Below are 16,438 nucleotides of genomic sequence, written 5' to 3' on the forward strand. Positions count from 1 at the left end.
CTTTATGTTTCTTGTGCACACTTTTCTTTTGAATGATGAGTTGATGCCGCAGAATTTAATACACGGTTTTTATCTTTTGAAATTAAAATCCTAATTATACAAATACTATGTGTTTATGATACAGAAAAGGCAAACGTTCATTTTAACAACTGTTTGCTGACCACCTATTATGTAGCTTGCTCACAGCAGTGTAAAAGTCTATGTAGTCACGAAGTTTACATTGTAACGAAGGGCAACAATGTCACCCTAAAATATGTCGGTATTCAGGACATTCCAAAATATGCTGCTTTGGTATACTGATTATTTTTGAGCTGTAGGCACTTGAAAAACAGCAGATGAAGAAGCTTTATCTGAGCTCCCTTTATCTGCCTAAAGACAGATCCTCTAAAAGAAACTCAGTTGTCATAAACCCCATCCCTGGGGTTTCCACAGAAGTGGAGACAGCACCCAGACAAATTTTGTCAAAGTATCCTACCTCCCATCTACTCTTCTAAGGGCCCATTCATCTTTCCTAAAAATCGCTTATTCTCTGGAGAGAGCTACGTTCCCAGTTTCTATTAAGATGGTATTTAAGCCTGAATTCTAAGCAACCTCAGTGAATTACTAATTTGTTCCTAGGTATCTTCCTTGTGTACCTGAGGCATACATGTTAATAAATCTGTTTTTCTCTTATTAATCTTTTATTGCAAGGGTCACTGCCAAGAATTCAGAAGGGTAGAGGGAGAATTATTTTTCACCCTCTATAATAGGAAGGCTTTTCTGGGGGCTATTTGTTTTTATTTTTATTTTTATTTTTTTTAGAGAGAGAGTGCAAGCGCAGGGGTGGGAGGCAGGGAGGGGCAGAGAAGAGCTGAGACTGTGTTTAACCCTTTCACATACATTGTTCCTGCTGATATGGTTATTCTTTTTTTTTTTTAAGATTTTATTTATTTATGTGACAGAGAGACAGCCAGCGAGAGAAGGAACACAGCAGGGGAGAGGGAGAGGAAGAAGCAGTCTCCCAGCGGAGGAGCCTGATGTGGGACTCGATCTCTGAACGCCAGGATCACGCCCTGAGCCGAAGGCAGACGCTTAACGACTGCGCTCGCTACCCAGGCGCCCCTGATATGGTTATTCTTATTCATGCCATTTTGTTTTGTGTTTATTGTGTAATGCTTTCTTGTTCTTTCTTTCTTTGCTCCTTTTTAGCCCTGACCAAAACTGTCTGTTCCTTTTTCTCTACTGGTTTGAAAGTTATGCATCCATTTCTATTAATTTATTAATGAACATATTCAAACTTTTTTTTTAAGAAAGGGAGGGGGGATGAGGGGCAGAGGGAGAGGGAGAGAATCTTAAGTAGGCTGCATGCCCAGCATGTAGCCCCACGTGGGGCTCCATCTCACAGCCCCGAGATCATGACCTGAGCCAAAATCAAGAGTAGGATGCTTAACCGACTGAGCCACCCAGGTGCCCCTCTGGGGGCTGTTTGAGCAAAGACCTGAAAGAGGAAACTGCATGCCACGTAGTGCAGATAGGGAGTGCATACTCGCTGTGTTCTTGTTTCAGCAAGGATGCCATATCACTGAAGTCCTGAGAATGAGGGGAAGAAATTGGTAGGTGATAAGGTTAAAGAAAAAGCCAGGGGCCGTGGTAAGAATTTGAGATGTGTGTGTGTGAGCGCACGTGTGTGTGTGTGTGTGTGTGTGTGTGTGTGGTAGTATAGTCATAACATAAAATTTATCTTTTTAATACTTGTTAAGAGTAATGTTCAGTGGCATGAAGTACGTTCACACTGTTGTGCAACCATCATCACCATCCATCTCCAGAATTTTTCATCTTCCTAAACTGAAACTCTGTACCCATTAAATAACTCCCCGTTCCCTCTGTTAAAAAGAAAACCACAGGGGCACCTGGCTGGCTCAGTCGGTACAGCATGGGACTCTTCGTCTCACGGTTGTGCGTTCAAGCCCCATGTTGAGTGTAGACATTACTTAAAAATAAAATCTAAAAAAAAAAAAAAAAAGGAAAAGAAAACCACAGGCCCCAAATGAAACCACTTATGTTAAGAGCCCCACATCAGCAAGCCAAGACCTAATATCTAACCTAACTGAAGTTTTTGCCTCTCTGTACACACCCCCCCACACACACACACCTGGCCAGGAACATAACCTTTGACTAGTCAACATGGAATTTACTGGTCAGCACTAGGAAATTCACCGACAGACCCCCTTTGTTCCCCTCAGGAGGTTCAACCATGCCTAAAACAATGGATTCTTTGCTAATCTCCTATTTTGATTCTCCTTTCTACCTTTAAATACCTTTCCTTTTCTACGGCTTGACTGAGCTCTCCCTACTTGGTAGATGGGATGCTACCCAATTCATGACTCAATAAAGCCAATTAGATTTTTAAAATTTACTTGGTTGGATACATGTCATTGAACCCCTTTCCCTTTAGTCCCTAGTAACCAGATTCTACTTTGTCTCTATGAATTTGAGTACGTTAGGTACCTCGTAGAAGTGGAATCATACAGGATCTGTCCTTTTGTAATTGGCTTACTTTGCTTCACATGATGTCCTCCAGCTTCCTCCGTGTTGTAGCATGTGTCAGAATAGCCTTTTTAGGGGCGCCTGGGTGGCACAGCGGTTAAGCATCTGCCTTCGGCTCAGGGCGTGATCCCGGCGCTGTGGGATCGAGCCCCACATCAGGCTCCTCCACTATGAGCCTGCTTCTTCCTCTCCACTCCCCCTGCTGTGTTCCCTCTCTCTCTGGCTGTCTCTCTCTGTCAAATAAATAAATAAAATCTTAAAAAAAAAAAAAAAAAGATTCTTTAAAAAAAAAATAGCCTTTTTAGGGCGCCGGGGTGGCTCAGTTGTTGGGCGTCTGCCTTCGGCTCAGGGCGTGATCCCGGCGTTATGGGATCGAGCCCCACATCAGGCTCCTCCGCTGGGAGCCTGCTTCTTCCTCTCCCACTCCCCCTGCTTGTGTTCCCTCTCTCGCTGGCTGTCTATCTCTGTCAAATAAATAAATAAAAAATCTTAAAAAAAAGAGTAGCCTTTTTAAAGGCTGGATAATATTCCATTGGTATGTATATACCACATTTTGTTATCCAGCTGTTAATGAACACTTGGGTTGTTTCCACCTCTTGGCTGTTGTGAATGATGAAATATCTGTTAGAATTCCTTCTTTCACTTCTTTTGGATATAAACCCAGAAGTGGGACAAGTGCTTGATCATATGATAATTCTATGTCTAATTTTTTGAGGACCTTTCCCCCTACCACCAGAGATCCTAATTTCACTGGTTTAGAGTGAGGCCTTGGCAACAGTATATTTTAAAGTCTCCCCCATGTAATTCTAACATGCAGCCCAGATTGAGAATCTCTGCTGCAGTCAGTCTGTGGTGCAGTCTGCTGTTTTGTCATCAGGTCTCCTGAGGATATTAAAGTGCCATAACTGCTGGGGAGACAGGCCTAGCCAGGGTTGATTAGCAACCAGTATGGTCATGTTCAATATGTAAATCAAGCAATCAAAAAAAAGTTTTTAATATGTTATTTTTAAAAATATAAATTAATCACAATATGTGTATAAATAAAACTACTTACCAAGTGATAAGTTGTAGTGCAAATTGTTCATCAATTTTAACAGCTTTATTGGTAACTATTTTAAATATCACAATATTTACCTCTTTCATGAGTATAATTCGTCACCAATTAATTATTTTATTTTTGGGATTACTGATATGAGTTTTTCATTGATATAGCTGTTATTAACTACATGATGATACTAATTTGATTGCACTCTTCCAGATATTTCCCCAGAACTTTGATATAGTTATTAGGTGCCTAGGGATTTTGTTAAATGCCTGAGATTTCAACTCCCCCCAGTGGTCTTTAGGCTTCGTCATTTTCTCTCTCAGCTACAACCAGAAAGGATGATACCTTCAGGACTTTGACTGCACTTCCAGACCTAGCACATGGAAACTGTGAGCTAGAGAGAGGGGGAGGAAGGGCGAAGAAGGGATAAGAGGGGTAAAGTAGATGATGACTGATTGATCTTGGTTGCCAGAACTTGGAGCCTGTGTTTGTCTTTTGGCTGTTTTGCCCCACCACCAAGAAAGGACCACTGTGGCTGCACGCAGCCTAGTCAAGAGATAGGCATACAAGGTAGAAAGGAAATGATTGAGTGGGACCCAATTATAAAGTAAGCCACAGGGACAAGTCTGTGGAATGATATCCTGAAAGTGCTGAAAGAAAACATCTGCTAACATAGAATTCTTTATCCAGTAAAAATAGTCTTCAGGAAGGCAAAATAAGAGCATTTTCAAATAAACAAACACTAAATGGTTTGATACTAGCACACCCTCAAAAGAAGGATCTTCTAAAGCATGTACTTTAGACAGAAGGAAAATATCCTCAGATGGAAAAATCAGAGATACAGGAGGGAAAGAAAATCAAAGAAAATAGTTAAGTATGTGGGTAAACCTAAATAATTATTGATATAAAATCGTAGTATTAATGTCTTGTGCAGTTTACAAGTGCATGGAATTTAGATGCATGTAAGCAGTAGCATAAAAGTTGGTTAAGGGGTCAATAGATTCTCATAAAGTCCTTATGTTTCCCAGGGAAAGGATAAATGTATTTGCTTCCTGCATCTCTGACTTTTCCATCTGACAATTTGTCAATTTGTCCAACTAAAAACCAAACAAATGGGGCACCTGGGTGGCTCAGTCGGTTAAGCCTCTGAGTCTTGGTTTCAGCTCAGGTTGTGATCCCATGGATCATGGGATAGAGCCCCAGGTCGGACGCCCTGCTCAGTGGGGAATCTGCTTCAGACTCTCTCCCTCTGCCCCTCCCCCCACAGACATTCTTGAACTCTCTCTCTCAAATAAATATTATAAAAATTTTTTTTAAAAAGAGCAGATAAGCAAACCACCGTCTCATTGACAGGTTGATTGCAATTGTAATAAATCTATAGATCAATTTTGGGATAATCACACCTGTATTAAATCTCCAATCTTTGAACATTATATATCTTGGTTTATTTAGGTTTTTAGGTCTCTCATGAAGTTCTATTGTTTCTTTGAAAGTTTTATAGTTTCTTTGTACTTTGTTGATTTAGAGTTGTCTTTTCTGTTTCTGGTATACAGAAGTAAAATTAACTTTGCTAACTTCTATTAATTTTAATATTTTAGCTGAAGCAATTGAGAGTGTGATATTGGTACAGAAATAGAGAAATAATGTAATGAATACAGTAGGGAACTCACAAACAGATCCATGAATATATATGGATACTTGAGATTTGACAAAGCCTCCATTGCAAGGAGTGAGAAAAGGAGATTGTTCTGAATCATGGTGCTGGGACAATTAGGCATCTGTATAGAAAAAAACCCCATATCCCTACCTCACACTATATAGGCTTTAGTGTGAGAGGCAAGAGATAAAGGTCTTAGATAACAAATAGGAGGAAATCTTCAGGCTTTAGGTCAGGGAAATTTCTTAAACAATACATTACATCATAATAAGAAAAAAAATAAATCTGATTATTTTAAAATTAAGAACTTCCTCTTCATCAAAATATACCACTAAGAGAGTAAAAGAAGTCACAGAGGGCTTAAATCCAAAATAAGTATTGGATTCCCACAAATAAAAATACAGACAACCTTAAATAGAAAATTGATCTGAACAGCTTCTGCACAAAAGAGGAAACCCAAATGGCAAATAAATATAAGCAAGGTGATCAGTCTCATTAATAATCAGGAAAATGCAAATTTAAAACATTTTTATATACCATAAGCCACCCACTAGACCGGCAAGAATGAAAAATTCAACAATTCCAAATGACTGCTCTGATTTGGAAAATAGTTTGGCATTATGTAGGAAAGTTGAAAATACATATTCTTATGACCCAGTAATTCTACTCTTAGATACATACACCAAAGAAATGTGTACTCCCGTGCATCAGAACACATGACCAATGTTAGCAACAACATTGTCTATAATAGCCACAAACTGCAAACAACCAAAATGCTCAGCAAATATACAATGTGTATTGTCATAACTATGTCTTTCTAGAAAATTACATAAAAACTATGCTGAATTAAAAACAATTTTCTGGAGGCGCCTGTCTGGCTCAGTCTGTAGAGCATGAGACTCTTGGACTGGGGGTCATGAGTTCAAGCCCCATATTGGGTGTAGAGCTTACATAAAAGAAAATAAAAAGTAAAAAACAATTTTCTGTGACTAAAGAAAGCCGTAACTCATCTTTCTATAATGGCTTTGTGAAATTTTGAGAGAAGAAAGACAACTTCAGTTTTATCAAGGCAGCTTGCTTCTGTTGGAACATTCTGGAAGCAACTGTTAAAATATATTGACAACTATAATGTGTAGGCTGGTTTCCTCCATAGAAACAGATAGTTTTTAATAACAGCATGATATTCTTTTTATTTATTTTTATTTTTTTTAAAGATTTTATTTATTTATTCGACAGAGATAGAGACAGCCAGCGAGAGAGGGAACGAACACAAGCAGGGGGAGTGGGAGAGGAAGAAGCAGGCTCATAGCGGAGGAGCCTGATGTGGGGCTCGATCCCATAACGCCGGGATGACACCCTGAGCCGAAGGCAGACGCTTAACCGCCATGCCACCCAGGCGCCCCATGATATTCTTTTTAGATAGTGTATGTAGTATTCAATCATTTATCCATTGTTGGATATTTAATGTTTATAATTTTTCACTGTTATTATTTCATTCAATAACTATCTTCATATTAATAAACATGATCTAATAAGCATTCATTTTGTGACCACAGTGGACCAGTTACTGTTCTCAAGAACAATGAAAAGAAATCGACAACAACAAAAAACCTCTGCTCTTTTGGTACTTTCACTCTAGTGAGGCAGACAGAGAAGATAAACATGTAATATCAACTGAAGATTGATAGTGACAAATACTAACAAGACTAGGCAGTAAAGAGAGGTAGAAAGTGCCAACAGAAGTGGGTTTCTTTTTTTTTTTTTTTAAGATTTTATTTATTTATTCAACAGAGATAGAGACAGCCAGCGAGAGAGGGAACACAAGCAGGGGGAGTGGGAGAGGAAGAAGCAGGCTCCTAGCGGAGGAGCCCGATGTGGGGCTCAATCCCAGAATGCCGGGATCACGCCCTGAGCCGAAGGCAGACGCTTAACGACTGCGCCACCCAGGCACCCCAGAAGTGGGTTTCTACTGATGTTGTTAGGGAGCCCTCATTTTATAGGTGACTTTGAATACAGATTTGAGGGTGATAAAAGAGTGCATCAATGTAAATATCTAGACACTGAGGAAAATGTTCATAATCTTGGAAGCCAGTGTGGGTGCAGTGGAGTGATTCAAGGGTAGGGTTCTAGGTGATGAGGTCAGAGAGTTAAGGCAGAGCAGATGTAGAGCCTTACAGAATTTTGGCTTTTACTCTCCAGTGAGATGGGAAGTCACTGAAGGATTTTGAGTAGTGGAGTGACATAACTTACGTGTTTACAGGTCACTGTCTTCTGGGTTGGGAATGGATTGCCTTTCATCCATTCAAAATACAGTAGCATGGAAGGGCACAGTAGAAGTAGGGAAGACCAGAGACAAGGCTACTGCAGTAATCCAGGAAAGATAGTGACTTAGATTAGGGTGGGAATAGTGAAAGTGGTGAGATAGAGTCCAGCGTCCTGGGACGGGGCCCAGTGTGGGGCTCCCTGCTCAGCAAGGAGTCTGCTTCTCCCTCTCCCTCTGTTCCTTCCCCCCACCCCCACTTGTGGTCTCTAATAAATAAATAGAATTTTTAAGAAAAAGATACACTATTTATAGAACAAACACAGATGATGGCAGACTCTTTTAAAAAAATATTTTATGTATGTATTTGTTGGGTGGGGGGGGGAGAGCACAAACAGGGGGAGTGGCAGGCAGAGGGAGAAGCAGACTCTGCTGAGCAAGGAGACTGATGAGGCAGGACTTGATCCCAGGACCCTGGGATCATGACCTGAGCCAAGGGTGGATGTTTAACCGACTGAACCATGCAGGCGTCCTGCATGACAGCAGATTCTTACTGGAAGCTGCAGCAGGTATCCTCTAAGACAGCCCCTAATGACCCAACCTGGTGTTCAGGCCCTTGTATTATCCCTTCCCCTTGAATGTGGGCTGGACCTCATGACTAACTTCTTACGAATAACTATGGCAAAAGGATGGAATGGATGTCCCAACACATTACAAAACTGTAGGGGGACCTGGCTGGCTCAGTGGGATAAGCGGCTGCTTTCAACTCAGGTCATGATCCTGGGATCCTGGGACTGAGCCCTGCCTTGGGGGAAAAAAAATCCCTGCTCAGTGGGGAGTCTGCTTTTCCCTCCTCCCTCTGCAGCTTCCCCTGCTTGTGCACTCTTGCGTGTGCAGGCTCTCTCTCAAATAAATTTTTAAAAAAAGAAGAAAATAAAAGAAAGTTTGTGGATTATAAGACTGTGACATCCAACATGTTTTCATCCCTCCCCACACCTTTATATCCGTCAGAGCCCTCATTCTGAGGAAGGCAAACTGCCATGTTGTGAGCTGTGCTATGGGAAAGGTACATGTGGCAAGAAACTGATGTCTCTGGCCAATAGCAAACAAGACCTAAAGCCTGCTAACAGCTATGTGAGTAAACTGGGAAGTAGATTGTCCCCCAGTCCAGCTTTGAGATAACTACAGCCCCAGCATGTACCTGGACTGCAGCCTCGTGAGAGACCTTGGCCAGAAGCACCCACTAAGCTGCACCTGCATTCCTGAACCACAGAAACTGTCAAATAATAAATGTCTGTTGTCTTATGCAGCCTTTAATTAATTTGGATTAACTTGTTCTGTAGCAATGGGTAACTAACAGAAAAATTGCAGGTAGAGAAAAGTGGAACAACTTCTTCAAGCTGAAAGAAAATACCCATTGAAAATTTCATGAAAAAAATGGCAGCAAGGTAGACTTCTTCAGATATACAAAAGCTGGAAGCATTCATCATCAGTAGCCTTTTCAGTACAAGAAATGTTGATGGACACTTGTCAAGCAGAAAGAAATGATTTAAAACAGAATTTTGATCCAAGGAAACAGAAAAACTAAGAGGCAGCCCACGGAATGGGAGAAGATATTTGCAAATGACACTACAGATAAAGGACTGGTATCCAAGATCTACAAAGAACTTCTCAAACTCAATACACGAGAAACAAATAAACAAACCAAAAAATGGGCAGAAGATATGAACAGACACTTTTCCAATGAAGACATACAAATGGCTAACAGACACATGAAAAAATGTTCAAAATCATTAGCCATCAAGGAAATTCAAATCAAAACCACACTGAGATACCACCTTACGCCAGTTAGAATGGCAAAAATTGACAAGGCAAGAAACAACAATTGTTGGAGAGGATGTGGAGAAAGGGGATCCCTCCTACATTGTTGGTGGGAATGCAAGTTGGTACAGCCACTCTGGAAAACAGTGTGGAGGTCCCTTAAAAAGTTAAAAATTGAGCTACCCTATGATCCAGCCATTGCACTACTGGGTATTTACCCCAAAGATACAGACGTAGTGAAGAGAAGGGCCATATGCACCCCCAATGTTCATAGCAGCAATGTCCACAATAGCTAAATCGTGGAAGGAGCCGAGATGCCCTTCAACAGATGACTGGATTAAGAAGTTGTGGTCCATATATACAATGGAATATTACTCAGCTATCAGAAAGAACGAGTTCTCAACATTTGTTACAACATGGACGGCACTGGAGGAGATAATGCTAAGTGAAATAAGTCAAGCAGAGAAAGACAACTATCATATGATTTCTCTCATCTATGGAACATAAGAACTAGGATGATCGGTAGGGGAAGAAAGGGATAAAGAAAGGGGGGGTAATCAGAAGGGGGAATGAAACATGAGAGACTATGGACTATGAGAAACAAACTGAGGACTTCAGAGGGGAGGGGGGTGGGGGAATGGGATAGACCAGTGATGGGTAGTAAGGAGGGCACGTATTGCATGGTGCACTGGGTGTTATACACAACTAATGAATCATCGAGCCTTACATCGGAAACCGGTGATGTACTGTATGGTGACTAACATAATATAATAAAACACATTAAAAAAAACAAAACAAACAAAAAAAACCAGAATTTTGGGTCTACGCAAAAGAAAGGAGGACACCACAAATTTTAACTGTATTGAAAAATATAAAGACCCCTTTTTCTTATTATACAATCCATCTTCAAAAGATAATTTGCTGCTTAAAGCAAAAACAACAATGTATTGTGGACTTATAACAAATGTGAATTAAAATGTAGTAGCGTAACGTCTGGGAAGGATGAAATGGAAGTATACTGTTGAAAGTTCTTATTCTATACTTGAAGGAGTATAATATCACTTGAAATTAAACTGTGTTAAGAAGCATACTATAAATCCTAAAGCAGCCACTAACATAACACAATAAAATTACAACAATTAAGTCATCAAAGGAGATGAAATGGAATACAAAAATACTCAATTATTCCAAAAGAGGGCAGAAAAAGAAACAGAATAAAGAACAGATAGAAAAAATAGAAGACAAACAGCCAAGAAGGTAGATTGCAACCTAACCATATAAATAATCATATTAAATGTAAATGGCTTAAACACACAACTAGAAGCACAGCTTGTCAGGCTGGATATAAAAGGAACATCCAGGGTCGTCTGCATGGCTCAGTTGTTTGAGCATCTGATTCTTGATTTTGACTCAGGTCATGATCTCAGGGTCGTGAGATCCAGCCCTGCATCAGGCTCTGCACTCAGCAGGAGTCTGCTTGAGATTCTCTTCCTCTCCCTCTGCCTCTACCCCTTCCCCTACTTGCAGGCTCTCTCTCTCTAAAATAAATCAGTAAGTAAGTAAGTAAGTAAGTAAATAAATAAATAAATAAATAAATAAATCTATCTTTAAAAAAAGGAAGACCCAACTATATGCTTCTATAAGAAACTAAGTATTAAGTCACCAGTAAGTTAAAAGTAGAAAGGTGATAAAAAGTACAAAACTTAAAAAGATATACTGGGGCACTTGGCTGGCTCAGTTGGTAAAACACATGACTCTTGATCTCAGGGTTGTGAGTTCAAGCCCCATGCTGGGTGTAGAGCTTACTTAAAAATATTTTTAAAAAGGCATATATATTTTAAAGATTTTCTTTATTTGAGAGAGAGAGATAAAGCATGGGGGGAGGGGCAGAGGGAGAGGGAGGAGCAGACTCCCCACTGGGCAAGGAGCCCGATGCAGGGCTCAATCCAAGAACCCTGGGATCATACCTGAGCTGCAGGCAGACGCTTAACTGACTGAGCCACCTAGGTGCTCCAAAAAGATATATAATATTAACACTAATTAAGAGAAAGGTGGAATGTCTATAATAACAACAAAGTAAATTTGAGATCACAGAAAATTAGTAGAGATGAAGAGGGCCTCATTTCATAATGCAAAAAAGGGTTCGTTAATTAAAAAAGACATAACAATTCAAAGTATTTATTTTCCTGATAACAGCTTCAAAATAGATAAAGCAAAACTGATAGTACTACAAAGATATATCCATAATTATAGTGGGATTTCAACAATTTTCTCTCAAAAACTCATATAAAAGTAGACAGAAAAATCAGTAATGCAATAGAAGAGTTGAAGAACACTCTCAACTAACTTAATCTAATCAATATTTCTAGAACATTCCACCCAACAGCAGCAGAATACACAATCTTTTCAAGTGCACACAGAAAACTTACCAAGATAGACATTATTCTAGGTCATAAAACAAGTCCCAATAACTTAAAAAAGAGTTGTGTCATACAAAGCATGCTTGCTAACCATGATGGAATTAAGTTAGAAATCACTAACAGAAAGATTCTTGGAAAACCCAAATGTTTGGAAACTAAATAACACATTTTTTATTTATTTTTTTAAAGATTTTATTCACTTATTTGTCAGCGAGAGAGAGCACAAGCAGGGGGAGTTGCAGGCAGAGGGAGAAGCAGGCAGAGGGAGAAGCAGTCTCCCCACTGAACAAGGAGCCTGATGCCAGACTCTGATCCCAGGACCCAGGGATCATGACCGAGCCAAAGGCAGACTGAGCCACCCAGGCACCCCAGAATAACGTATTTTTAAATAACCCATGGGTCAAAGCTGAAATCAAAAGGAACATCAGAAAATATTCTGAACTGGATGAAAAGTGAAACCATGGTATATAAAAATCTGTGGGATGCAGCTAAAGCAGTAGTGAGAAGGGAATTTTTAACACTAAAGGCCTATATTAGGAAATGAGAAAGGCTTCTACCTTGAGAAACTAGACAAAAGAGCAAATGAAAAACCAAAGTAAACTGAAGAAAGGAAATAATAAAGATTAGAACAGAAATCAATGAAATACAAAAAAAAAAAAAAGAGAGAAAAGTAAGCCAAAATTTGAGCAAATATATCTCTATATGTTAGCATGGAAGAACTGGAAATCAAAATTATAAAACAATATCCTTTGTAACAGCATCAAAAATTAGGAAATATTTAGGATAAATCTGACAAAAGATACCAAAGACCTGTACATTGGGGTGCCTGGGTGGTGCAGTCGTTAAGCGTCTGCCTTCGGCTCAGGGTGTGATCCCAGCGTTCTGGGACCGAGCCCCACATCCAGCTCCTCCTCTGGGAGCCTGCTTCTTCCTCTCCCACTCCCCCTGCTTGTGTTCCCTCTCTCGCTGGCTGTCTCTCTCTCTGTCAAATAAATAAATAAAATCTTTAAAAAAAAAGAAAAAGAAAAGACCTGTACATTGAAAACTACAAAACACTGATGAGAGAAATGAAAGACCTAAATAAATGGATCAAAAAATCAGTATAAAGATGTCAATTCTCCAAAACTGATCTATAGATTCAATGCAATCCCAGTCAGAATCCCAGCAGGCTTTGTTTTAGAGAAATTAATGAGCTATGTGGTGGCTAATTGAACATAATTAAAAAAAAGAAATTAATGAGCTGATTCTAAAATTCATATGGCAGGTAATGAAAAGGACCTAAATAGCCAAATCAACTTTGTAAAAGAACAAAGATGGAGAGCTTATGCTGTGTGACTTCAACACTTCTTATAAACCCACAGTGATCAGGACAGGATATTACTGGTATCAAGATAGAGATGAATGTAACAATAGAAATCCAGAAATAAAATTCACATATAGTTAGACAATTGATTTCTAACAAAGGTGCAAAATGTGATTCAGTAGAGGAAGGACAGTCTTTGCAACAAATGGCCCTGGGCAGTTCTATATGCTTCTGCACCCCCTCCAAAGAGAGGGAAGTTAAATCCATACATTGCACTTGCTGTGTATACAACGATGAAGTCAAAATGGGTCATAAACATAACATGTAGTATTTAAAACTATGCAACTTCTAAAAAACATAGGAGGAAATCTTCATAACTTTAGGTTAGACAAGGATTTCTTACACACCAAAAGACATAATAATATTAAAGGAAAAAACTGATAAAATTATATTTCATGAAAATAAGAAATTCTGCACTTTGAAAGATACTGCTAAGAGAATGAAAAACCCAGGGGCGCCTGGGTGGCACAGTCGTTAAGCGTCTGCCTTCGGCTCAGGGCATGATCCCCAGCATTCTGGGATCGAGCCCCACATCAGGCTCCTCCGCTAGGAGCCTGCTTCTTCCTCTCCCACTCCCCCTGCTTGTGTTCCCTCTCTTGCTGGCTGTCTCTGTCAAATAAATAAAATAAAATCTTAAAAAAAAAAAAAAAGAGAGACAGAGAGAATGAAAAGCCCAGCAACAGGCTGGAGGAAAATATTTACACATCAATTTCCCCATAAAGGACTTAAATCTAGAATATATGAAGAATTTTCAAAATTTAATAAGAAAACAATCCAATAAAAACTTGGAAAATAATTTGAACATTTTATCTAAAAAGATGTATGGCAAATAAGAAAATGAAATGGTTTTTATGGGTCCGTAGGAAAATACAAATTAACACCATGAAATACTATTATCTACCTATTAGAATGGCTAAAATTAAAACAAAACAAAACAGACTCTTCAAACAAAACCACGACGAGATTCTACTTAACACCTATGGGGATGACTAGACTCAAAAAGAAAGACCTGAGTCTTGGCAAAGATGTACAGGAAGTGGATCTCTCATTCACAGCTAATGGAAATGTAAAATACACAACCCCTTTGTAGTACAGTTTGGTAGTTCTATTTTTTTAAAAGATTTTAAAAATGGATTCATTTGAGAGAAAGAGCACAAGCTGGGCAGAGACAGAGGGAGAGGGAGAAGCAGACTGCTCTCTGAGCTGTGAGCCAAATGCAGGGCTTGATCCCAGGACCTGGAGATCATGACCTGAGCCCAAGGCACACACTCAACCATCTGAGCCATCTAGGTGCCCCCAGTTTGGCAGTTCTAAGAAATTAAGTACATACCTACCGTATGACCCAGCCATTCCACTGTAGGTGTTTATAAAAGAGAAATGAAAGCATATGTCCACACAAAGGCTTGTGAAGAAACATTCATAATAGCTTTAATGGCAATAGTCCCAAACTGGAAGCAACTCAAATGTCCACAAGTAGGTGAATGAATAAAAAAATTGTGGAATACTCATACAATGGAATACTATTTTAGTCATAAAGAAGGATGAATTATGGATACACACAATATAAAGAAATCTCAAATTATGCTGAGTAAAAGCCAGGGAGGAAATGAGTACATCCTATAGGATTCCACTTGCATTAGAATTATAGACGATGGAAAATAATCTATAGTGACAGAAAGCAGATCCATTGTTGTCTAGAGATGTGGATAGGTACAGGGGACCTAGGAGGACTTGGAGGGATTAGCAAGGCCCCCTTGGAGGGGCCTAAAAACACTTTTTGGGGTGATGGGTATGCTCATTGATTACTGTGATGGATTCATCACGAATGTATATGTCAAAAACTACACACTTAAAAATAATTAAAAATTAACAATTCATTAATAAAGAAGATATGAGAAATAACAGCATGTTTGTATGTTAATGGGAACGATTCATTAAGGGAAAAACTGAAAATTCAAGGGGTGGGTATCTTTGGAAACACATCTTTTAGAAGGCATGTATTGTGCAGACACATAGACATTTATATTCTCAACAATTTCCTTAAAACAGTTTTAGAAATTAACTATCAAAGTGTAGAAACATTCAGCCCATTTTATACGCAATTAACGAAATATGAGCATATTTGTGACTTTAACTTATTGGAGTCCTGTTGTCTACCAGGTTTTGCTCTCACCGAAGTTATGTGCCTGACTACCTGTACCTCCGTGACTGCGCTTGCACAGGCACTGGCAAATAGGGAGAGACTGATGGCTTCAGAATAGGATCTTCATAGGAGAAATCCTCCTTCTGCCCGAGTGCCGATCAGCAGCAGCCAGGCTAACTTGGTCGTTCCCGCACTGAGAAGTGGAGTATTTGGGCAGCCTTTGAAGCTGCTCTGGTCTGTGACAAATTTGACAAAAGTGATGCTGTGTAGTTTCCGAGGCTACGTCCTAAGAAGCTCTGAAGCTTTCACCTGGGTCTCTGAGAACTCGCTCCGAGGAAGCTAGCTGTGTCCTAAGTTCATCCAGCCTGAGACCCCGTTTTGTGACTGTCCAAACGAGTCATGTCAGGAGGTTGTGTGTGGAGTTGCCTGGGCAGCCCTCAGGTGTTCCGTCACTATCAGTCTCGGTATCAGCTGTGCGATAGAAAGCCTTCGGAGGACTCTAGCCCCAGCCATCATCTAACCGAGCCTGAATGAGGGGTCCCTACTGAGAGAAGCCCGGTGTCTTCAGATGCAAGAGTGACACTATGCTGTTTAAAGCCATTAAGATTCGGAGTGGTTTGTAATGCAGCGATAACCTGAATAGTACAGAAATGTATTTTAGGCAGACTGGTAGGCTTTCACCTCCATGACGGTTCTATTAGGGAACTTTTCTGTGTTGTGTTTCGTTTGACCAAATCTTTGAAGGCAAAAACATTTTTTGGTTTATTTTTTGTGATTCAACCTACCTTTCTCCTTTGCTTCAATACCCAGAAGAGACACTCGATAAATGCTAGTATGGTATCCCCATGGTAAGGAGTGAAAAAAACTTATATTTATCTGACAGTAAAATGGGCACTATTTCGACTACATAGGTTTTTTTTTTTTTTTTAAATCTTGGTGCTAATTTCACTTTGAAATTACTTAGCTGATTATTTTAACGTAATCAATTTCCACACTGCTATTGCCACTTCACCCGATACTGAAGATGTTGTATTTCAATAATGTTTTGTGTGGAGATGGGGAAAAGGGTAAATTTTAAGGGTGTACAAGGCAGGAAAAGGGGCTTTAGTCACCTAAATAGGATGCTCCAACAATAACGCTTTACACTGTTAAAGAATGCAATGACTCTGCCATGGGTTCTTGCCGTTCTTAAGACTGACGGTG

Source organism: Ursus americanus, chromosome 27, assembly GCF_024610735.1.
Source record: "Ursus americanus isolate L20-20 chromosome 27, mUrsAme1.1.p, whole genome shotgun sequence".
NCBI classification, from domain to species: domain Eukaryota; kingdom Metazoa; phylum Chordata; class Mammalia; order Carnivora; family Ursidae; genus Ursus; species Ursus americanus.